Raw genomic sequence first — 25,866 nt, forward strand, 5'->3', positions numbered from 1 at the left:
TGATCCTATATCTCTCCTAGGATAAAGGCAATCATAAGCTCCCTGGTACTTCTTTTTTCATCTAGTGTTTAAATATGCACTGCACTCACTTTTATTTCAAGAAGGACATTTTACTAAATTAGTGAGTGTAGAACTCCCAAAAGAGATCATGGGAAGTGCTAATATAGAGTGAGTAAGGATTTGACCACAAGCCCTGCCACTCTAGGGAAAAGCATTTTGTAGGTTCATGCTTGAAGAAAGAGAAATTTGAGGGGATGGGAAAATGTGAAATGGAGCCAAGACAGGGGCTTTCCCTGGATCCCCAGGGCTCATAAATTATTTTTGGATGCAAAGGCATGGAAGATGACATACCTCTATCCTCCAGGAGCTGATGTTGGCAATAGTTGTTACCAAGGACTGAAGAGCTCTAAGGAGAGGGAAGGGTGTCAGTTTCAAGAGGCAGCAGCTATCTGAAACAACCTGGGATAGATGAGATTTGATCAATCTCCCTCTACTATTAGCTACTCTGGCATCCACGGTCTGCCCCACACAAGGCAGCATTTTACCACAACTGGGCTTGCATTGCCTTTTCCTGTTTCATGTGGGCTTGTGTTTCCACTCACCAACCTCCACTCAAAAACCTCAGAAGGTTTCCCCTTACCTGCACCATGAGCTCCAAACTTGTTCCCCCAGCCTCCAAGTTCTTTTGCACTTTTTCTCTCAACATTTCCTCAACAATGCATGCAAACACTCCATTCTATTGAAGCTGATACATTTGTCACATAGGATGATCCACTGCTCCAGTTTGCCCAGGACAGAAGGGGTTCCCAGGACACAGGATTTTTGGTGCTAGAACCAGGAAAGTCCTGGGCAAAGTGGAACGAGTAGGTTGTCCTCTCTAAGTCACTCTTGGATGAACACATTTTGAGTTGTTCCGCTTCCATACCTCTCATACTTCTCTTCTTGCTTGGAACATCACCTTTTACTCTCCACCTATTAGAAATTTATTCATCTGCCAAGATCCATCTCAAATTTTAGCTTCTGGGTGAATCTTTCCCAGATTCCCCTCAGTGGCAAACCATTTCTCTTTTCTTTGAATCCCTGTAACTCTGGTTACCTGGGTGATTCAAAAGCAAGCAGTAGAGTAGAGTGGTTGGGAGCACGGATTAACAAGGCAAGTAGGTATGCGTTCTAAATCTGATGTGACAGCTGCTAATTGAATGCAGTTAACCTGTTTCTGCCTCAGTCTTCTCATGGTGTGTGTGTGTTTGTGTGTGTATGTGTGTGTGTGTGTGTGTGTGTGTGTGAAATTATAATACCTAGCTCTTTGGGAGGTTGTGAAGGTTGAATGAAATAATATATGTAGCACCTGCATCATAGGTGGTATATTGATATATGTTTAATGAACCTTGCTACTCTTTGGTTCCTTCACTCAATGAGTATTTGTTGAGTGCCTTCTATGTTTCTGGCTCTCTTCCATGAAATGGACAATATCCCTGCCCTAAGGAGCTTAGATGCTAGCTGGGGAGGATGGGAGAACATAAAATAAACTACAAACTATGGCCAATGGTGATAAATGCTAGAAAAAGAAGGCAGTGGAGGGAGATAGTGAGTGCTTTGTATCAGGATGGTAAGAGAGCCTCAAGCAAAGACCTAACAAAGGTGAGGGGTTGACCCATACAGATATCTTAAGAAAAGAGGACTCCATGTGGAAGTGACAGCAAGCAAGAACAAGGTACTGAGAAGGTCCTCTTGGTGTTTTGGGGAAAATATGGCTGAGCAGAAGGGAAGAGGAGAGCAGTAGGAAATGAGATCAGAGAGGTAATGAGGGAGGCACAGACCATGGAGAACCATGTTGATGACCGAAGGCCTCCGGCTTTTATCTTGAATATGAAGGGATGACATTGAACTGTTTTGATCAGAGGAGTGTCACTTCCTGACTCCGTAAGTGACTCATAAGTCACTTCAGTGACTTTTAAGAGTCACTCTTGCTGTTGGCTTGAGGATAAACTGTAGGCAGACAAAGGCAGAACCTGGGAGACCTCCCAGGAGACTGTTGTGGCCGTAAACTGAGTGAGAGAGGAAGGTAACCTGGATAAGGTGCAACAGGTGACGGTTATGACATTGGTTAGAGTCTGGTTGTTTTGGGAAGTAGAGCCAATGCACTTGCCAATAGGGATTGGTTGGTCTCTATCCAGAATGGCTCTCAGACTTTTGTCCAAAAAAGAATAGAGTTGCTGTCATCTGGAATGAGGAATACCAGGAACACCAGGCTGGGAATGAAGACCAGGAGCTCAGCTTTGAACATGGTGAGTGTGTGGTACCTATTAAACATCCACGTGGGGATGCTGAGCTGTGTTAACCAGGCAAGTCTTCTTTTTTTTTTGCGGTACGCGGGCCTCTCACTGCTGCGGCCTCTCCCGTTGCGGAGCACAGGCTCCGGACGTGCAGGCTCAGCGGCCATGACTCACAGGCCCAGCCGCTCCGCGGCATGTGGGATCTTCCCGGACCGGGGCATGAACCCGTGTCCCCTGCATCAGCAGGCGGACTCTCAATCACTGAGCCACCAGGAAAGCCCAAGTCTTCTTTTTTTAAAACTTTGGATACACTTTATTCTGCCACAAATTCCCAGGAGATATGAGAAACATCATTTCTGAATGGGACTAATAATTTCACAAATGCTAGCACTTTATTGACAATAGCCAAGTTTTTTTAAGGAGTGCACATGTATTAAGTAACCTTTTTAAAATCTCGACGTTTTTATAAATTTTAAAGGGAAATTGTAGCAGATCCTACTTTACTTTTCAATATTCAGTGTAAAAATCTTTGTGATATAAATATACGTTTTGAGGACAGGATGGAGGACTGCACATGAACTGCTTTGCCTAAGTTGTCAGGCTCCTGCATTTGCACTAGATACCGTTATGTAAAAGACCATTGTTGGAAATGTTCCTGATAAACTGAAATAAAGGAGAAATTTTAAAACAGCTCGGTCTTTAAAAGCATTAATACCTGGTATAATTTTAAAGGGGGAAATGAAATATTCCTTTACTTCCAAATGGATTGAACAGAAAATTTAAAATACTTCTCTTATTGAAAAATGAGTACACTAATTTGTTTTAAGGCTGGATACTGACACCATTTTCACAAAGAAGGCAAGTCTTCTAATCTCTCTCATGGTGATTTGGAGTGGTTCAGGGGAGAATCTAAATTATTGGAGGGTAATTAGTGCCCTTTCTTAAGTCTTCCTAGTAGTACCAGTTAACCAAAAGGTCAGATCCAGCATCTTGTACATTCTTCTGAACCCCTCCAGTTCTTAGAACAATACTAGGTACAATAAATACCTGATTTGTGTCACATAGAGATGACAGAAACTCAGAGCAGGACCTTTGGATTCTATGAACTCTTTTAAAACAGAACCCTCATGACTCCAAGTCCTTTCCATAAAAGAACTTGATTCTTCATGTGGAAGCCTTTTGAAAGCACCTAGCACATTCCACAATCCCAGTGAAACCTTAGTGACTGTCCAGACAGGTGATGCTTTGTGGTGGAGACATCCACTCTTCCAAGTTTCCCAGAAACAAGAGAATAAAAGGCAGAAGATGAATAGCCTTTGCCTCTGAAACAGCTGCTGCTGCTCTCGCATCTGCATGGCCAGTTGATTTAGAGATTTGTGAAGAAAGCCTCTCAGGCCCTGGCTCCTGCCAAGTGAATTACCGGGAGCATCCCATGGTAGGAATTATCGTTCCAGGTGCCCTGGAGCTGGAAGATGAAATACACTCATTCCTAGAGGGACCTGCAGACACGACCTGGGCACGGACCTGAAGATTAAGGTCATCTTGCTCTGGATGGTGACTTGGAGCTAAGTCAACAGCACTCATCAAAGACTGATTCCCGAGGGAGGTGTCTGGGATTGCTGTTATTGAAAGACCCTGATAATAATGCCAGCTCTCCATTTTTTTGTGACAAAATGTCCAAAAGTAGAGTTGGGCACCATGGCACAAGTTGATACAAACATTGCATAACCCAGAAACGGAAACCATTTCCCCCAGATGGTGAACAATGTTGCGACCTATTCAGGCCGCCCTTGGCAGATATGTCAGATACCACCTCATTTGCCATGGGTCAGTTTCCTCCTTCCCTTCCAAAATAAAATGTTCTATAACAAGATTTCTATGACCACACAAATTTAGAAAAGTCCGCGTCATTTTGAAATAGGTTTCTTTGCACAGGATTTCTCAGAACTCTCAATATGCTAATATGCATCAAAATTTTCCAAAGGGGAAGAATGCATGCAGCAGTATTTGAGCACAAGGACCTGTTCTCCTGAAGCACCTACTATATCAAGTGTTGTTCTCATCTCTCTTAGAGAAATGCTTCCTTAGGCTAACATTTAAATGGTTCACATTCTCTGAGACCAAATGGTGCTTGGGGAAGAAGCCTGGGAAGATGCTGAGGATTCATTTTAAAAGTGTCACCAGGAGATTTTAAAAGAAAGGAAAAAGGAGGGAGAAGTAATCAGCCCAGGGACAGGAGCAGGAAGTTGATCTTCCTGCCTCGGTGGTTTCTGGCGGAAGGACCCGACAGGCTTTGTCTTCAGAAGCTGATCAGGGCATTTGCTCTAAGATGTGAAGGGCTATCTACTGTTAATGGGAGAAAAAAAAAACTGAATGAAGACCAAAGAATCCCACTCAAGGCTACTTTTAAGGGAGGAGGGCTTATCAGAATTTAACTACATAAAAGACTTCACTTAAAACACAATCCTCAGAGAATCTTTGCTGCAAAACTTTTTGTAGATAAGAACAACTTTAATGAAACCTCAGGGTAAAGGGTAAACACTTTCATGCAATCAGAAAATCAGAGAAGTTGACAGGAAGTATAGGGGATTTCAATCTAACCTCCTACTCTATCCATCAGTTCCATCTACAATATTCAGAAGAGACATCCTGTTGCTGTTTGAACACCTCCACTGATGAGGGTCTCACCACTTTTTAGGGTAGCTTATTCCATTGTCAACCAGCTCTAATGGTCTGGGTCCAGGACTATAAACTCCACTCCTTAATGAGTAACATAATCAGAAGTTTCCAGCATTCTCAGAACTTGCTGGTTTGTGAATACTATGCACTAGGCTCTGCAGACTCTAAAAAAAGTGACAGTAAGTAGATACACTGAGATTCTAGAACAATGAACAGAAAGAAACACACAAAGCAGCCAAACTTAGTCTTTATGTTTTACTCTTTGGGAAAAAAGCAATTCTATGGATGTACCGTTTTGGTGAAAGAGGAAGAAGTTTGTTTTGCAGAAAAAAGTGAGATGATACAGTGAGAGTGTTTGGGGAACACAAGTGTGTCATACACATCAGTGTCAGGTGTCTTAGTCACGGGCTAACAGTGGGAGATCTAACGAGACAGTGAGTAGAATGGGGAGAAAGGATCAGATTGCTCAGGGGCAGTAGGAGCAGAAGGAAATCAGTGGAAGAAGGGAGGGGATGAAAGATCCAAGTGGGAAGAAAATGGGTCGGAGAAAGAGTAAGTAAGTGTCCTGGAAAATCAGATGCTACCTATGAAATATGCCACCTGAGTCCCCACAAACCTTCAATCCCCTTGCCTAACTCAGAAACTCACTCTTAACCTCTTTTCCCCCATGTCCCACCTCCCCTCCCAATCTGTTGTCACATCTGTGCACCCCATCTCTTCAGCACAAGGAAACTCTAGGGTGTGTTCCCACCTAGTAGGCTCTCACTGTTTTTAATTAAAAAGAAATAAGAGCCTTCTAACAGGTAAAGCAATGTGAGGCTAACCCTTCTCTGTGAGTGTCTCACTGCGTCAATGGGCACCATTTACCCAATGAAGGGAAGATGTACTTTTGGACAAATGAGCCATTAAGACTAAGTTTCTGGATCAATCAGAAATGAATTAAAAGGGAGGAATGTCCTTTGCTGGAAGGACTGTCTGCCTTCAGCCTCTGAATGGACATCTGCCTCCCTCAAGATGAGTCCTTCCCTGCTGCACTCTCATCCATCTGTTCCTGGGCTCCCCAGTGAGGTCACCAGTCAGAGCAAACGTCACAGAGCTCCAGCTTGCCCTCAGCTGGGGAGGTCCTGAATCTCCACACGCTCTAGGACTCCTGAGGGGTCTTTTTTATTTTTCACTTTTTTTTTTTCTGATTCTTTTTTTTTAAAACATCTTTATTGGAGTATAATTGCTTTACAATGCTGTGTTAGTTTCTGCTTAATAACAAAGTGAATCAGTTATACATATACATATGTTCCCATATCTCTTCCCTCTTGTGTCTCCCTCCCACCCTCCCTATCCCATCCCTCCAGGCGGTCACAAAGCACCGAGCTGATCTCCCTGTGTTATGCGGCTGCTTCCCGCTAGCTATCTACCTTACGTTTGGTAGTGTATATATGTCCATGACACTCTCTCACTTTGTCACAGCTTACCATTCCCCTTCTCCATATCCTCAAGTCCATTCTCTAGTAGGTCTGTGTCTTTATTCCTGTCTTACCCCTAGGTTCTTCATGACATTTTTTTTTCTTAAATTCCATATATATGTGTTAGCATACGGTATTTGTCTTTCTCTTTCTGACTTACTTCACTCTGTATGACAGACTCTAGGTCCATCCACCTCACTACAAATAGCTCAATTTTGTTTCTTTCTATGGCTGAGTAATATTCCATTGTATATATGTACCACATCTTCTTTATCCATTCATCCGATGATGGGCACTTATGTTGTTTCCATCTCCGGGCTATTGTAAATAGAGCTGCAATGAACATTTTGGTACATGACTCTTTTTGAATTATGGTTTTCTCAGGGTATATGCCCAGTAGTGGGATTGCTGGGTCATATGGTAGTTCTATTTCTAGTTTTTTAAGGAACCTCCATACTGTTCTCCATAGTGGCTGTACCAATTCACATTCCCACCAGCACTGCAAGAGTGTTCCTTTTTCTCCACACCCTGTCCAGCATTTATTGCTTCTAGATTTTTGATGATGGCCATTCTGACTGGTGTGAGATGATATCTCATTGTAGTTTTGATTTGCATTTCTCTAATGATTAATGATGTTGAACATTCTTTCATGTGTTTGTTGGCAGTCTGTATATCTTCTTTGGAGAAATGTCTATTTAGGTCTTCTGCTCATTTTTGGATTGGGTTGTTTGTTTTTTGTTATTAAGCTGCAAGAGCTGCTTGTAAATTTTGGAGATTAATCCTTTGTCAGTTGCTTCATTTGCAAACACTTTCTCCTATTCTGAGGTTTGTCTTTTGGTCTTGTTTATGGTTTCCTTTGCTGCGCAAAAGCTTTGAAGTTTCATTAGGTCCCATTTGTTTATTTTTGTTTTTATTTCCATTTCTCTAGGAGGTGGGTCAAAAAAGATCTTGCTGTGATTTATGCCATAGTGTTCTGCCTATGTTTTCCTCTAAGAGTTTGATAGTTTCTGGCCTTACATTTAGGTCTTTAATCCATTTTGAGCTTATTTTTGTGTATGGTGTTAGGGAGTGATCTAATCTCATACTTTTACATATACCTGTCCAGTTTTCCCAGCACCACTTATTGAAGAGGCTGTCGTTTCTCCACTGTACATTCCTGCCTCCTTTATCAAAGATAAGGTGACCATATGTGCGTGGGTTTATCTCTGGGCTTTCTATCCTGTTCCATTGATCTATATTTCTGTTTTTGTGCCAGTACCATACTGTCTTGATTACTGTAGCTTTGTAGTATAGTCTGAAGTCAGGGAGCCTGATTCCTCCAGCTCCATTTTTCATTTTCAAGATTGCTTTGGCTATTTGGGGTCTTTTGTGTTTCCATACAAATTGTGAAATTTTTTGTTCTAGTTCTGTGAAAAATGCCAGTGGTAGTTTGTTAGGGATTGCATTCAATCTGTAGATTGCTTTGGGTAGTAGAGTCATTTTCACAATGTTGATTCTTGCAATCCAAGGACATGGTATATCTCTCCATCTATTTGTATCAACTTTAATTTCTTTCATCAGTGTCTTATAATTTTCTGCATGCAGGTCTTTTGTCTCCTTAGGTAGGTTTATTCCTAGATATTTTATTCTTTTTGTTGCAATGGTAAATGGGAGTGTTTTCTTGATTTCACTTTCAGATTTTTCATCATTAGTGTATAGGAATGCAAGAGATTTCTGTGCATTAATTTTGTATCCTGCTACTTTACCAAATGCATTGATTAGCTCCAGTAGTTTTCTGGTAGCATCTTTAGGATTCTCTATGTATAGTATCATGTCATCTGTAAACAGTGACAGCTTTACTTCTTCTTTTCCGATTTGGATTCCTTTTATTTCCTTTTCTTCTCTGATTGTTGTGGCTAAAACTTCCAAAACTATGTTGAATAAGAGTGGTGAGAGTGGGCAACCTTGTCTTGTTCCTGATCTTAGTGGAAATGCTTTCAGTTTCTCACCATTGAGGATGATGTTGGCTGTGTGTTTGTCATATATGGCCTTTATTATGTGGAGGAAAGTTCCCTCTATGCCTACTTTCTGCAGGGTTTTTATCATAAATGGGTGTTGAATTTTGTTGAAAGCTTTCTCTGCATTGTTTGAGATGACCATATGGTTTTTCTCCTTCAATTTGTTAATATGGTGTATCACATTGATTGATTTGTGTATATTGAAGAATCCTTGCATTCCTGGAATAAACCCCACTTGATCATCGTGTATGATCCTTTTAATGCGCTGTTGGATTCTGTTTGCTAGTATTTTGTTGAGGATTTTTGCATCTATGTTCATCAGTGATATTGGCCTGTAGTTTTCTTTCTTTGTGACATCCTTGTCTGGTTTTGGTATCAGGGTGATGGTGGCCTCATAGAATGAGTTTGGGAGTGTTCCTCCCTCTGCTATACTTTAGAAGAGTTTGAGAAGGATAGGTGTTAACTCTTCTCTAAATGTTTGAAAGAATTCGCCTGTGAAGCCATCTGGTCCAGGGCTTTTGTTTGTTGGAAGATTTTTAATCACAGTTTCAATTTCAGTGCTTGTGATTGGTCTGTTCATATTTTCTATTTCTTCCTTATTCAGTCTTGGCAGGTTGTGCATTTCTAAGAATTTGTCCATTTCTTCCAGGTTGCCCATTTTATTGGCATAGAGTTGCTTGTAATAATCTCTCATGATCTTTTGTGTTTCTGCAGTGTCAGTTGTTACTTCTCCTTTTTCATTTCTAATTCTATTGATTTGAGTCTTATCCCTTTTTTTCTTGATGAGTCTGGCTAATGGTTTATCAATTTTGTTTATCTTCTCAAAGAACTAGCTTTTAGTTTTATTGATTTTTGCTATCGTTTCCTTCATTTCTTTTTCATTTATTTCTGATCTGATCTTTATGATTTCTTTCCTTCTGCTAACTTTGGAGTTTTTTGTTCTTCTTTCTCTAATTGCTTTAGGTGCAAGGTTAGGTTGTTTATTTGAGATGTTTCCTGTTTCTTAAGGTAGGATTGTATTGCTATAAACTTCCCTGTTAGAACTGCTTTTGCTGCATCCCATAGGTTTTGGGTCATCGTGTCTCAACTGTCATTTGCTTCTAGGTATTTTTTGATTTACTCTTCATTATTAAGTAGTGTATTGTTTAGCCTCCATGTGTTTGTATTTTTTACAGATCTTTTCTTGTAATTTATATCTAGTCTCATAGTGTTGTGGTCGGAAAAGATACTTTATACAATTTCAATTTTCTTAAATTTACCAAGACTGGATTTGTGACCCAAGATATAATCTATCCTAGAGAATGTTCCATGAGCACTTGAGAAAAATGTGTATTCTGTTGTTTTTGCATGGAATGTCCTATAAATATCAATTAAGTCCATCTTGTTTAACGTATCATTTAAAACTTGTGCTTCCTTTTTTATTTTCATTTTGGATGATCTGTCCATTGGTGAAAGTGGGGTGTTATAGTCCCCTACTGTGAATGTGTTACTGTTGATTTCCCCTTTATGGCTGTTAGTATTTGCCTTATGTATTGAGGTGCTCCTATGTTGGGTGCATAAATATTTACAATTGTTAAATCTTCTTCTTGGATCAATCCCTTGATCATTATGTAGTGTCCTTCTTTGTCTCTTCTAATAGTCTTTATTTTAGGTCTATTTTGTCTGATATGAGAATTGCTACTCCAGCTTTCTTTTGGTTTCCATTTGCATGGAATATCTTTTTCCTTCCCCTCACTTTCAGTCTGTATGTGTCTCTAGGTCTGAAGTGGGTCTCTTGTAGACAGCATATATATGGGTATTGATTTTCTATCCATTCAGCCAGTCTGTGTCTTTTGGTGGGAGCATTTAATCCATTTACATTTAAGGTAATTATCTATATGTATGTTCCTATTCCCATTTTCTTAATTGTTTTGGGTTTGTTATTGTAGGTCTTTTCCTTGTCTTGTGTTTCTTGCCTAAGGAGGATCCTTTATCATTTGTTGTAAAGCTGGTTTGGTGGTGTTGAACTCTCTCAGCTTTTGCTTGTCTGTAAAGGTTTTAATTTCTCCATCAAATCTGAATGAGATCCTTGCTGGGTAGAGTAATCTTGGTTGTAGGTTTTTGTCCTTCATCACTTTAAATATATTATGCTTTTGGCTTCTGGCTTGCAGTGTTTCTGCTGAAAGATCAGCTTGTTAACCTTATGGGGATTCCCTTGTGTGTTATTTGTTGTTTTTCCCTTGCTGCTTTTAATATATTTTCTTTGTATTTAATTTTTGACAGTTTGATTAATATGTGTCTTGGCGTGTTTCTCCTTGGATTTATCCTGTATGGGACTCTCTCTGCTTCCTGGACGTGATTAACTATTTCCTTTCCCATATTAGGGAAGTTTTCAACTATAATCTCTTCAAATATTTTCTCAGTCCCTTTCTTTTTCTCTTCTTCTTCTGGAACCCCTATAATTCGAATGTTGGTGCATTTAATGTTGTCCCAGAGGTCTCTGAGACTGTCCTCAGTTCTTTTCATTCTTTTTTCTTTATTCTGCTCTGCAGTAGTTATTTCCACTACTTTATCTTCCAGGTCACTTATCCGTTCTTCTGCCTCAGTTATTCTGCTGTTGATCCCTTCTAGAGTATTTTTAATTTCATTTATTGTGTTGTTCATCATTGCTTGTTTCATCTTTAGTTCTTTTAGGTCCTTGTTAAATGTTTCTTGCATTTTGTCTGTTCTATTTCCAAGATTTTGGATCATCTTTACTATCATTATTCTGAATTCTTTTTCAGGTAGACTGCCTATTTACTCTTCATTTGTTAGGTCTGGTGGGTTTTTATCTTGTTCCTTCATCTGCTGTGTGTTTTTCTGTCTTCTCATTTTGCTTATCTTACTGTGTTTGGGGTCTCCTTTTTGCAGGCTGCAGGTTCGTAGTTACCGTTGTTTTGGGTGTCTGTCCCCAGTGGCTTAAGTTGGTTCAGTGGCTTGTGTAGGCTTCCTGGTGGAGGGGACTAGTGCCTGTGTTCTGGTGGATGAGGCTGGATCTTGTCTTTCTGGTGGGCAGGTCCACGTCTGTTGGTGTCTTTTGGGGTGTCTGTGGACTTACTGTGATTTTAGGCAGCCTCTCTGCTAATGGGTGGGGTTGTGTTCCTGTCTTGCTAGTTGTTGGGCATAGGGTGTCCAGCACTGTAGCTTGCTGGTCGTTGAGTGAAGCTGGGTGTTGGTGTTGAGATGGAGATCTCTGGGAGATTTTCGCTGTTTGATATTATGTGGAGCTGGGAGGTCTCTTGTGGACCAGTGTCCTGAAGTTGGCTCTCCCACCTCAGAGGTACAGCACTGACTCCTGGCTGCAGCACCAAGAGCCTTTCATCCACATGGCTCAGAATAAAAGGGAGAAAAAGTAGAAAGAAAGAAAGAAAGAAAGAAAGAAAGAAAGAAAGAAAGAAAGAAAGAAAGAAAGAAAGAAAGAAGATAAAATAAAATAAAGTAAGGTAAAATAAAATAAAGTTAGTAAAATAAAAAATAATTATTAAGAAAAAAAATTTTTAAGTAAAAAAACAAACGAAAAAAATGGACGGATAGAACCCTAGGACAAATGGTGAAAGCAAAGCTATACAGACAAAATCTCACATAGAAGCATAGGCATACACACTCAGAAAAAGAGGAAAAGGGGAAAAAATCATAAATCTTGCTCTCAAAGTCCACCTGCTCAATTTGGGATGACTCGTTGTCTATTCATGTATTCCACAGATGCAGGGTACATCAAGTTGACTGTGGAGCTTTAATCCGCTGCTCCTGAGGCTGCTGGGAGAGATTTCCCTTTCTCTTCTTTGTTCTCACAGCTCCTGGGGCTCAGCTTTGGATTTGGCTCCGCCTCTGCATGTAGGTCACTGGAGGGCGTCTGTTCTTCGCTCAGACAGGATGGGGTTAAAAGAGCCGCTGCTTCGGGGGCTCTGGCTCACTCAGGCTGGGGGGAGGGAGGGGTACGGAGTGCGTGGCGAGCCTGCGGCGGCAGAGGCCGGCGTGACGTTGCAGCAGCCTGAGGCTCGCCGTGCGTTCTCCCGGGGAAGTTGTACCTGGATCCAGGGACCCTGGCAGTGACGGGCTGCTCAGGCTCCCAGGAAGGGAGGTGTGGATAGTGACCTGTGCTCGCACACAGGCTTCTTGGTGGCTGCAGCAGCAGCCTTAGCATCTCATGCCCGTCTCTGAGGTCCGCGCTTTTCGCCGCGGCTCGCGCCAGTCTCTAGAGCTCCTTTAAGCAGCGCTCTTAATCCCCTCTCCTCACGCACCAGGAAACAAAGAGGGAAGAAAAAGTCTCTTGCCTCTTCGGCAGGTCCAGGCTTTTTCCCTCTAATTTTTAAGAAGGGCTAAGTATTGCTAATTCATGCATCCAACACTCACGCACTAGGGCAGAGCGTGATGTGAAATGGGCATGAGCTTTGGAATTAGACCTGGTTGTCTATCTGGATTTTGCTACCTACAGTCTTCATCTCTCTGAACTTCATATATAAAGTTAATTATTGTGAGAATTAAATGCAATAATGTGTATAAAGCACCCAGTACACTACTTACCTATAACAGGTGCTCAATTATGGCAATGTTTAGTTATTATTTCTGAGCACCCCAAGACCTTAGGTGCTGGGTTAGATGTTGTGACCTCTATAAAGATTTATCCCACGTTTGAGTCCAGAAGCCAGGCTCTTAATGGCCGTGTCAGTGGTTCTCAGCCCTGGCTAATTCCACAATCACCTAAGAGCCTTTTGTCAAAGGACACATTTCTTACACTATTTTAAAAGATTCTGATTTAGTGGATTTGGGGTGGGATCTGGAAATCTGTATTTTGTAAAAGCTGCACAGATGAGTCTAATGATTAAGCAGAGATTGAAAGAGCTGCTTATAGAGACAGGTGTATTTTACCACTAAATCAGTAATTCTTAATGACATGGTAATAACGAAGTCACTCATGCAATAGTTGATTAGGTGGAGGAGAATTTTTATTTCCCAAAATAAGCACACTGGCATCCTCCTTCAGCCAACCAGAGTATAATAGAGTAGGGGTAGAGGACGTGTGTGTATTTTTGACAAATTTCCAGGTAATTCTTCCCACTTCTACTGAGAACCACTCCACAAAGGCTGTCTTGGAGCGTGCACCCAAGTGGGATGCCAGCATCCCCATCTCTGGCACCATCCACGTGTCTTGTGGCTGGGGTTTTAGACACAATTTAAGACAATGACAAAAGGATCTTCCAGAAAGCAATTTGGTGTTGGGTGAGGAAACCACTCAGGGCTTCCGTAGGCACTGATGTAAACTAACCCACAAGGGAGGACTTGTCCCAGAAGCAGATTCATGAGATGTTGCAAGTCGTTGACCAATCAGAACAAGGGAGTGAAAGGTGTTTGTCATTTTTCAATTCCCTGACACTAAAACAGTTGATGAGTCCCCAAGTCCTGGAGTGAGAAGTTAGGCAAGTGAGTCATCTCATGTTGGAGTTAGGGAGTTGGTGAGTCAGAGTGTCCCTTGGGAGCACCTGACTGAGAGTGAATTACTCAAGAGTCAGAAGGCAGGCGCAGCCTCTCCTCTGTGATGCCCTGCTGGTAGGCGCAGCCTCCTGCTGCTGGTAGCAGCTCTCAGGGTCTGAGGGGGACTTGTGAGCTGGAAACAGGTGCCAGCCAGAGGTGTGTTTACCAGTAGAAGAAGAGGGAAGGGAAAAAGAGAGGTGGGGAATTGAAGACAGGAGCACATTCTGACGTGAGCAAGTAGCAAAGTGTGCAGATCTTTGGGAAACTCTAAAGCCTAAACTTAGGGTTGACTATAGAAGCTATATTTATATGAAAAGATGCTCCATAAGAATTTCAGCCACAAGAGGGCAAGAACTTCTCTTGTTCAAGCCTTTGATTCCCACCGAAACGACCCATCCTCTTCAATTCGGATATAGAAACAGAGTATACAGCTAGCATGTTATGGGAAGTGTGAGGTTCTCTGTTGGCGAAGAAGCCAATACTTAACAGATGCTTGCTGTCTGTCTAGCACTTTAATGCTGCGGTTCCCAAACATTGTTGCACTTTAGGATCACCTGTGAAGTGTTGAAAACTCTCAAAGTCATGCCCGGAACTAATTAATTCACAAAGTCTGGATGTGGGAGCCAGCCATTGGTGTTTTTAAAAGATTCCCAGATGATTCCACTGTGCAGCAAAGTTTGGGAACAACTATTTTCACACAGTATTCCTTTAATCTAAAAAATAATCCTGTGAAATAGGCATAATAAAATTTAAAAGTCCTATTTTATAGATGAAGAAACTTTGATTGCAAGAGGATAATCATTTGTCTAGGGCTGAGTAACAGTTAAGAACCTGCCCCTGGATTTAAGTACAGCACTGTCTGATCCAAAGGCCATGCTCTCCCCATGGTGTCTGGTACAATACTTAGCACACAGGAGATTGCCCATAGTTAGACTTGATTTATATGAAGCATAATCATATCACTTAAGAGTATTAGCTTTTGTGAGATGTCCCTCAACTCACTGAAGAAAGAACAAGATGACATAAACCAAAAACTCTAGGGGTAAGAGTTTAGGCTTTGACACTTGAATGCCTTTCCTGAAAGAGATTGTTCAAGCCTATTTAAGTAAAGAATCCAAGGATCGTTTCTGCCTCTGCTTCTTATAGGAACAAGTGCAATTTTGCATGAAATGAAGGAATCACACTTTTGGGAATCAAAATATTCCAGGAAAGGTGATAAATCAGAATTAAAGGAGCACCTGCTCCAGCATGGGCTGTTCTGGCGATAAGGAAGTTTTCCCACTGATGCTCAGAGGGAAACAAATCACTCCACTGGTTTCATTCTGTGTGGCCGCAGGTAGGTTGTAGGACACTCAACACTCACCAAACCTTCACTTACACCTTATCAGAGATGAAGGACAATTCTTCATTCCTTAGTTATTGTTCTTAAAGGATAGTGATCATTAAAGCAGAAGAACTGAGTTAGTTGAGGAGATGGCAAGGAGAGCACCTCAGCTGTTTATGGGGGTCCCAGTGACTAGGTCCAGATGAAAGCACCTTGCCCCCAGTTTGGTGGAAAATACACAGCTTTCAGGTAGGACTATATAGAACCAAGATCTTCGAGAAATATGAGGCAGAAAAGAAAAAAATCCAGTTCAAGTTTTCAAGAAGGGGAAAAAGGATGGAATCTGGCACACTGATGAAATAGATGTGTACTGTTTAGGAAAATTCTCAGGTAGAGAATTAACAAATGATTAGTATTTATAAAAGAAAGGAGTAGTCTTGGGGATTAGCATGGATTCACTATGAACAATTTATACATCCTGAATGCATGTCCTTATTTTGCTATGATTATTAGACTGATGCCATATGTCTATTTCATCAAGACATTTCACAATTTTTAAAATGGTATCCTTGTGAACAAGATAAATATACATGAATTTGTTGAAAAACTCTAAAAAATTTCCTGGATTGACATTAACAATGGAGGAAAGTTTCTAATAATAATTATAGTATTAATAGTAACCAACAGGTGTTCATTGACGTAGTGTTTTACATGTGCTTTCACTTTTATTAATGTACGTGAAGTCTCCAGTGCTGGATTTAGTCCATCTTGCTAAATATCTTTGGCATTCATTTGGATGAATACCAAGCAAGCATCTATGGGTGGCAGAACACTGGGAGGAAAAGCCCTATGTTGGATTATTTAAATCAGAGATATTGTGAAAAGTTCAAATGATTTTCAAACTTTTCTAAAAGTATCAGAAAATTTTCCTCGGAAAATATCTTTGGAAGACAGAGATGTGTGTGAACATATCAAAGGAGGGGTGCTTGGATTAGAAGGTTTGGAAGGCCCTGTTCAGTCTCCTCTTTGCACTAGGTAACCCTTCACTTTGCCTTCTCTTGGGTGCTGGGTTGTGCAGGCGGTAGAGACAGAAGTATCTGGTGGATTCCAGGGTTCTTTGGAGTCCAGTCTAAAAAAAAAATCCCTGAACTAGTATAACTTCCAAGCCAACATCCAAAACTAAGATTGGTGATATGTGAAGCACAGCAATGCTGTTCCCAGGTTTGCAACTTACTTCAAGACACTTCAGCAGGTACAGAGTAGATTCATGGGTGTTAAGTAGGGTAAGTATCAAATGAGTCTCACCTGGGAGCAATGTCTGTATTAAGGGCCCACATCCATGGGAATGTGAGTGAGCGTTACAGAATGTGAGCCTTACAGAAGGAGGTTTGTTGATATCAATTCCTGCCCTCAGGGAACAGATGATCTAAAACAGATAGGAAGAGAGGCGTGGTGGGAGACACAGAGGCCCTTCTAGCCAGCCAACAGACACAACCACAGTCAGACTCGGATTACCCTGGGTTCAGGTTGGGGGTGGGAGAGATCTGTATCACACAGTGGCACGTGTCACGCACGTGTGTGTTTTCACCCACACATGCAAAAAGGAAAGCAAAAAGAACGTTCAAGTTTTTAAGCAATTGGAAGTGTCTTTTATTTAAAAAGTTCTTTAGAAAGAGGAGAAACAAATAAGCCTGGCTCCTTCCACAAGCAGAGGTCATGAGAGTGCCCACCCTGGCTAAAGGCTGCCCCTTCAGGTACAAATGGCTTTGCAGTGGGCTTTTCTTTCTCCAGCACTCACATGCAGGAAAGGGAATCAGAGTCAGCCTTGAGTTCACCCCTCTACGGACTCCCTGTAGAAATCTGTCACCCCAGTCCTGGAGCTGTAGGTGGGACCCAGTACTGAGAGCCTAAGGTAATGGGAGCAGAGAAACAGCGGCCGGTGACAGACTCCAGGACCCAGAGGCGGGCTCTTGTCCCAGTGCGCTAGATAGTGATGGGGCGGCTACTGCTCGAGTCATACGAGGGTGGGATGAAAAGGTCAGCAGCCTGGTGGGAAGGTGAGAGTGTCCCAGGCTGCCCTGTGTTTTATTTATTTTTAATATATCTGTATTTATTATGTTTTTATTGAGGTATAGTTAATTTACAACATTATGTTGGTTTCAGGCATACAACACAGGGATTCAATGTTTTTATAGTTTATACTCCAATTAAAGTTATAAAATATTGGCTACATTCCCTACACTGTGCAATATATCCTTGCAGCTTATTGATTGTATAAATAGTAGTTTGTACCTCTTAATCCCCTACCCACATCTTGCCTCTCCCCGCTTCCCTCTCCCCACCAGTGACCACTAGTTTGTTCTCTGTATCTGTGAGTCTGTTTCTGTTTTGTTATATTCATTTATTTGTTTTATTTTTTAGATTCCACATATAAGTGATAACATACAGTGTTTGCCCCTCTGTCTGACTTACCTCACTAAGCATAATACCCTCCAGGTCCATCCATGTTGTTGCAGATGGTGACATTTCCTTCTTTTTTATGGCCGAGTAGTATTCCATTGTATATGTATACATGCCACATCTTCTTTATCCATTTGGCTGTGGATGGATGCCTTGTGTTTTAATATACTCTATGTTGGGATTTCTCCCTGACTAGATGGTGAGCTCTTCAAAGACAGGGAGGTGCTGTCCACCCACTAATCTGTCCCTAACTCCCCAGATAGTCTCCTAAAATACATGGAGATTCTTTGGAACAGTCTTTCTCAGAGTTCTGTGGTCTTCCAAGTACCTCCTCTGGCGTTTGATATAAATACAGAATCCTGGGATGTACCCCATAACTACTAAATCAGAATCCCTAGAAGAGGGTCAGAACTTGGATGCTTTAGAAGCTTTGCAGATGATACATATATAGAAATGTTTGTGAACTGCTGACCTAGAGCAAGGTTTAAAAATCACAGCTGCTTAATGTTGGATTCTGAAGCCAGGCTGCCTGAGTTTTAAATCCCAGCTCTGCCCCTTACTCACTTTAAGACCTTGGGTAGGCTACCAAACCTTTTGTGCCTTGATTTCCCCTTCTGTAAAGTGGGGTTAACCATAATCTCTACCTCATAGAGTTGTCGTGAGCATCAGTGAATTTGCACGGATAAAGCCCTTAGAGCAGTGTCTGGCATGCAGTAAGCAGTCATAAATGTAAGCAATTTTTGTCTGGTTTTACTCAGTTTATAGAGGAGGAGACAGCTCAGTGAGAACTGGAGTCCAGGACCTGTGCTCTCACTACAGGGTATGTTCTGCTTCTGTTCCTTCCCCTTTCTCTTCAAGGCAATTCAGTTCAGTCACCAAGAATGATCTGTCCATGCTCTTTAAAAGCAGGTCCCCAGGGAAAACAAAAGAGTTTAAACATCATTTGGATACCCGATTCTGAGGGTCACCAGGGCATACTGGGTCAGAACCCAGACGGGAAGTCCCAGTCAGAGAATATGGAGTGAAAGGACTCCGTGGGAGCATCTTATACTTCTCTCTTACGGATGAGGAAACTGAGGCCCTGAGAGCTGCAGGGATATGTCTGCCATCCCAGGCTGTGACTTCAACACACAGCTCCTGATTCCCAGTTCAGTGCTCTGGCCCCTTCCCGACCCCAGAAGGGAGGCCGTGTGCAGAGTGGAGCCTGCCAAATCAGACGCTTGCAGATGTTTCCATGTCCCGATCTGCTAGCCCAGCTTCCAGTAACCTTCTGCCCACCAGCAATGCCCACCAGCTCGCGGTCTGAAAGCCAAGGTTTCTGAGGAGGCTTGGACTAAACCAAATCGGAGTCATCAGATTTTGGTGGGGAGGACCCTCTGGGTTTCCTCTAAATCATGTGGAGAAAAGCACTGAAGATGACCCCAGCCTTGTCCTGTTTATAGCTTCCTCCAAACGAGGGGGGCTTTTCATCCAGGGACAGCTCCTTATTGTTTGTAATAAGTTGCTGTGATATCAGACGTCTCTCTGGCTACCTGCCCTTTACGGGTTCCCAAGGACAGTCTCGGCTACAGCTAAAGATTCCCATCAGGCACCTCTTCTCTTCGGGGCTGTCACTACTTTTCATCCAGTAAAGATCTGCCCTCTTGAGTGCACATCCTTCTCACAGCCCCTTCTTACCTCAGATGGGATCCGGGGTCCAGGCTTCTGGCTGGGATGCAGAGAAAGGAGGAGTGGTGAGAGCAAGCAGGAGAGAGAGAGTCTGGTGCCTGGAAACGCCTCAGCATCTTGCCCTTGTTACTAATAATCCTCCCCAAAATCACTGAATGGTTTCTAAGCATTAAAGTTATCGTTTGCCATAACCCCCTTGTCTGTTTTCTGGAGAGTTTAATATATTGCAGGAAGTTCCACCCATAAAAGGTGATGGCTGTGCTCCTCTGAGTGAGCTGGGCGTCTGTAACTTACGACCTTCATAAATGTGAGTGGGTCTCGCGAGCAAGTCCATCAGTCTTTGGAGTAATTCTGCTTCGTAGTAAAATATTTTACTGTGCGCACCCCTGTCAGCATTTGCCTCTGTGGTGTGGAGGCTTCCCGTTCTTACCGCCTCTTTTGCTCCTTAATCCTGTCCTATCGTTGATTATCTCACTTCCAGACTCCAGGTGGGGACCCAGAGATTCATCTTTGCTTTTTTTTAGGGCTGCAGCTCACTGGACTTGGAAAGTGGCAGAATGGATGTCGCATTATTTATCACTGTGACATTCTGGGTGCTTTTTTTCTTCCAGAACTGGAGGGAATCTGGCAAGAAAGCCATCACTTTAAGCAGAGACAGTTCTTCGTTATCAAATGGAACTGTGCGCTTGAAGGTACTTCATAAGCTGTAGAATCTCCCAGAAGCATGAGAAAGCCTTGTCACCTTGATGGAACTTAGCAGTTAACATGCTGCATCATAGTCCCAGAGACTCAGATAGGCTTTGTCGAACTCATCGCCTTAACACTGGCCCAGAAAGGAACCAAACACTTTCCAGGTGTTGTGAAGCAGTAGAAAAAATGCGCCTGTCAGTGAGTTTATGTCTCAGCTCCACCACCTGCTACCTGTGTGACATCGGGTAAATTACTCACCTTCTCTGTGCCTCAGTTTCCAACGGTGTAAAATTCCTATGCCACCTCCATTGCAATGTTGTTATAAAGGGCAAACCAAATATCTTATAAACAGCAAAAAAACTCTGAAAGTGCCAGGGGGTCATGTTCCTATGGTAAGGAATAATGGAGGGGTAAAGACTTAAAGGAAGTGAAGCCGAGTGGAAAATGAGAGAGTTAATAAAAAGGATTTAAGAGAAAAAGAAGTAATTGGATATAGGAAGTGGACTACACGGCTCTCATAATTGGGTGTTGCAGCTAAGGGGCGGGGTGGCAGTGGGACCGTACCTGTGGCGGGTGGGCTTGGTGAGAATAGGGCAACGATTCATCTGCCCAGTAACCTGCTGCTCCCAGACATTGTTCATGGCCTGACCTCAGGGTAATTCAATTCATTTTCAACTTGAAAAAAGTATCTTGAACGCCTAGTATGTGCCAGGCACTGCTGTGGAATTTTGCGTTGTACCTGTGAACAAAATAAAGAGCTCAATCTTCAAGGAATTTATGGTCTAGAGGCAGATACAGTCTGCTACATGTACACACTGGGTAAAGGGTTGCTCAAACACGGAATGGAGCCTAGAGTAAGGGATGCAGCGCCACTGGCTCTCCTGTCCTTCAAGCAGACACTTGGGGAAATTTATAAAAACTGAATCTGGGGGTCATTGGACAGAGAGAGTTCATCAGACTCCATGGGCTCTGCAAGTCTATCTTTCCACCCTCTTTTTCTCCTCCCCTCTTTCACCTCCTCCCTCCCTTCCTTCCGAGGTGTGCATCATCTTTGTATCACAGGTCATATTGTGTTGTAAGATGGAACAATGGGGACAAGTTTATTCCACCAGTGACTCATGTGGCCAAATTTAAAATTCAATTTCAAACCTGCTTCTGAAGAACACTTAATGAGTTTCTAGAACATTTTGGTGAGAGCAGAGAGATAGAGTACGGGGCAGCATGGAGCAGGGAAAACATGAGAAATATCAACGTGGGGGGATTGTTCCCTGGGGAAAATTAATATTACACTGCATTTTAAAGGCTGTTGTGTGCTCTCCCCATAATGCAGAAGCTGCCTCTTTCCTCACTTTGAGAAGTCATTATTGAGAAGACAATCATATATTCTTTAATTTATAACTTATCTGAGCAATTACTTATACTGGTCAGCTATTGCTGTGTAACAACAACCAAATCTCAGCAGTGTGCAACAATAAGCACTTGTTTTGCTCACACATCGCAGGCTGTCTGGGAGTGGATGATACAGGCTGGGCTCAGCTGGGCAGCTCTAAGCCAGTGGTTCTCAGAACTTCAATCTTCTCCCTTCTCTCTCTCTCTACTCTCCCCTTCAACATTCCAGGAGACTCTTTTAATCTTCAGAAGCATGTTTGAAAGTGAATTTTAAATTCAGCCGCACCAGTCCTATATGGGATGAGATTGTTCCTGTTGGTTTGTTTTAGAGCACAGTATGACCTGTGATACAGGGATGATGTACACACTGGGAGGGAGGGAGGAGGGAAGGGAAGAAGGAAAGAAATTAGGAAAGAGGAGGAAGGAAAGAATGAAGGAAGGAAGGGAGAGAGGAAGGAAGGGAGGGAAGGAGGGAGGGAAGGAAGAGGGAGGGAGGAAGGGAGGGAGGGAGGGAAGACTGGAAATAACTGAACCAGCATCATCAGCATCACTTGGGAACTAGTAAAAATGCAAATTATCAGATCCTACCCCAGACTTAATCAGAATCTCTGTGGGTCCCAGCAATCTGTGCCTTAATAAGATTTTCAGGTGATTCTGATGCTATAGTTTGAGAACCATTGCTCTGAGTTGCAGGTTGGATCTCTCACCCTTCTTGGACCAGCCAGCTAGTCAGCACATCTTCTCGTGACAATGGCAGAGGCACAAGGGGGACAGCAGAAATAGTTGACACTTCTTAAGGCTTAGGTGAGGCACTGGAAACTGATATACTCCCTCCCCACATTTTATTACCAAAGCAAGACACATCACCAGGGTCATAGATCCAGGGAAGGGTGAAGAATTGGGACCTAGAATTCAATCTACCAAAGAACTCAACAAAAATAATATCGGTATAGAACTTTATGATCTATAATGCTCTTTCACATACATTATCTCATTTAATTCTCATAACGAGGCTCTGAGGTAGGTAGTTGTCTCCATTTAACAGAAGGAAGAAAAGAGGTTTTTAGATGTTGAGGTCAAAGTTACAGTTAATAAGACCTGGGTCTCCCATCTCTATGTTTCAGGCTGTTTTCATTGCATCAAACTTCTAGGCCATAGGTTCATAAAAGCAGGCTCTCAAATCTCTTTCATGATCAAAACCATCTTCAATGCACAGTGTGGGAAATACTCTATGGTTCTTCTGCACTTAGGGAGAATGAGTAACTGAAATATAAGAGAATATTTTCACCCATTATCAGCTTTATACTGTACAACTAGCTCTATTTAGTTTCAAAGTTCCAGTCTTTTTTGCTTTTGTTTCCCCATGGCTTGAATTCCAAACTTCCATGAACCTTCTCTTCAGTATCCCATGTCCTCAAAATTTGGTGCAACCAAGTACTTCCATAGGAAACCTTCTTTGACTCATTTTCTGGTGACTCTGATTTTGCTGGAGGGTCAGAAGCTGGGGTGGGGTGGGTTGCGCAAGGGCACAGAGGAAAAAGAGCAAGCAAGTGGAGTTTTCTTGTTCAGCTAAAGATACACTCTGAGGAGGGAAATAAGATTAAGAAGGAAAACGAGAGTAAGAAGAAAACATGGCACAGAGGACATGACATTTCTTGTTGCCATGCTGTAGAACTCCTACCCTGTCAGATATTTTATCAGCCAACGTCAAAGGGAACTTTTAGCAAGTGCCTCTGATGACTTTACAAATCTAATGGAAAAATGTTTTAAATTGGATAACATTTTGTTTGAAACATTTCAACAGCTTAAATCTAAGAGAAAATATTTTTTGAAACTCTCTTGGGGGGATTGGCTTATAGAAAGAGATTCATTTGTTATTTCTATTTTTATGTGTAAGGGAAGCATTTCCTTCTCTTTCTCCTTTCCTGCAAAGCCTCCAGCTTATTCCTCCTCCCCAACTACCTGACAATTTAAGACTCATGAGGTGCAATGGGAGAAAAATTTGACCCTGACTCCACGTGTGATCTATAGGGAGCCCTGGCTGCACACCTTAATTATTACTAACAAAATAACATTTTAATAGCTTTAGGTTGAAATTGATGAGCGCTCCTGTTCACTGGAAGCTTGCAAAAACATGATGTGACATCTTGTAGAAAAAAAAAAAGTACACAGTGGTGTTAAATAACTCACTCTATGTAGAATGGTCAGCTTTTTTTAAAAAAAAGTATATTATCCTTGTTCAGCAACTTTCTCCAAAGAACTCAAAGTCTAGTAGAGCCCATATGTTCATCTAGTGCCTTTCCATCTTTCTATAAATAGTATGCAAATATCATTCTCACCTTTTACAGACGAATAAACCGAAGAAAGGCATTATGGAGGGATAGCACAAAGTCCTCTAGCAAAAAGAAGAGTGGACAGTTAAACATGAGCTTTGAAATTCCTTGAAGCCAGTGACTTCTCCACGGACTTCTATAATGGTGTTAGTTGTAAATGGAAGGTATGGGTGTCATACTGGATGGTTGAGGGGAACTAAGGAAAGAGGACTTGGCCTCCATTTTCTAAGGTGGATCTGTTGTAGCCTCAGTATTCCGTGAGAATGACTACCTTGGGCATTTAGCAGACCTTCAACCCAGCATGAAGTTTGAAGCATGCTCCTGTCCAGTAATCCTAATTAATACACATAGTGGCTATGATTTCTCCGGCCACACACCTCGTCCACAACATCCATAACCTCATCTGGCATCCATGGGGGTGTTTGATCTTGATCATTAGTCTGGGTAAGTCATACCGTAGCCTCCTTAGAACCCACCTACAAGGCCTCTTTAAGACTGTGGCTCTTAGCTACTTCAAAAACCCCTCTCAAGGGGAATCCAAGATAGTTATTCTCCAGAGCCACTGTGGGATTATGAGAATATTTATAGGGTGACTGCAGAGTCTCTGCTTGGAGAAGACATGGTCCCATTTCTACCCTGCTGTTATAGCACCAGGATGCTTCAAGGAACCTTCTCAGGGGTATGTGACTTTAAATCCTGAGAGTGGAATAGGGAAAACTGGGATGCAGAGATCTTTTTCAGGGACCCATAACAATGTCTAATTTTATCTTTCTCCTCTCTGGCTATCCTCTGTCTTCCCAGGGAAATTAGATCTCATCCCATAGGAGAGAAAATGGGCTCAATATGTCTTCTTCCAAATCATATGACATAAGTTTTATTCCTTATATCCTTAAGGGTCTTACTTTTCAATGCCAGGTTTCTGGAACTCAAAACACCCTAGCTCTTTACTTTTTTTCCCAAAATGTTGAGTTTGAAAAGTATGTCTTAGTTCATTCAGGTTGCTTTAAAAAACTCCCATAGGCTGGGTGGCCTACGAACAACAGAAATTCATCCCAGTCTGGAGACTGGGAGTTCTAAGATCAGAGTCTGGCAGGGTCAGTGTCCGGTGAAAGCCCACTTCCTGGTTCATGAATGGCAACTTTCACTGTGTCTTCACATGGAAGAAGGGACAAGTGAGCTCTCTGGGTTCTCCTTTATTAGGGAATTAAGCCCATTCATGTGGGCTCTGCTCTTATGACCTAATTACCTCTCAAAAGTCCCACCTCCTAGTACCGTCACATTTGGGCATTAGGAGTTCAACATATGAATTTTGAGGACATAAACATTTGGCCCAATGTCTTTTTGTAAGGACAAAAGCCACTTTGAATTTTTTCCCTTTTTCCTTGCATTTCTACATCTGGGGTTGTGAGTAAAGAACACCTCACTGCTGGCAGAGTTGGGAGGGAGGGAGGTGGTAGGACAATTTACCAAGGAAGGTGGTAGGTTAATACTTGAAGCTATTCTCCCACATCACAGATTTTGTTCCCATAATTAAAGGAAAGGCAGAACAAATGCAGACAGAGTAGAAAAAGGGGTGCTCTCTTTCTCATGAATTAACCACTCAATAAGGGGAAATATTAGGAAAAGGGTTTAAGTCAGCAGGGAAGAAAGAGGAAAGAGTATAGAGCTATTAAAACATGCTGAGTCTTTCAGTAGATATTTGTCATATAGCCATACAATCATAAACATAATTCAATAATAAATAGCTTCCTGGTGAATAATATCGAGCTAAGGCTTATTTAGGGAGCCCCAATATACCAGAGTCAAATTCATATCATGTCACGTTACATATCACACTCAGTATGTATTAATAACAGTGTGTAAAAAACATTACATGGCAGTAGATGTGGGAGGTCCTGGAATTCATTGCAAGAAGTGAAGGTGGGGTGCAGAATAATGTCATTGGAGAGAGATTAAGGAAATGTAGGTTACCCTATTGAGATAAGGGGACTAAAGAACATAAGAATACCTAATATCATTTGCAGAAGTAGATCTGAAACAGTTAAATGGTTGGAGAGGAGAGTGATGAGGTCTCCATGACAAGTAACCTTGAAGATGTGT

The sequence above is a fragment of the Pseudorca crassidens genome, chromosome 2 (assembly GCF_039906515.1).
Source record: "Pseudorca crassidens isolate mPseCra1 chromosome 2, mPseCra1.hap1, whole genome shotgun sequence".
NCBI lineage: Eukaryota > Metazoa > Chordata > Mammalia > Artiodactyla > Delphinidae > Pseudorca > Pseudorca crassidens.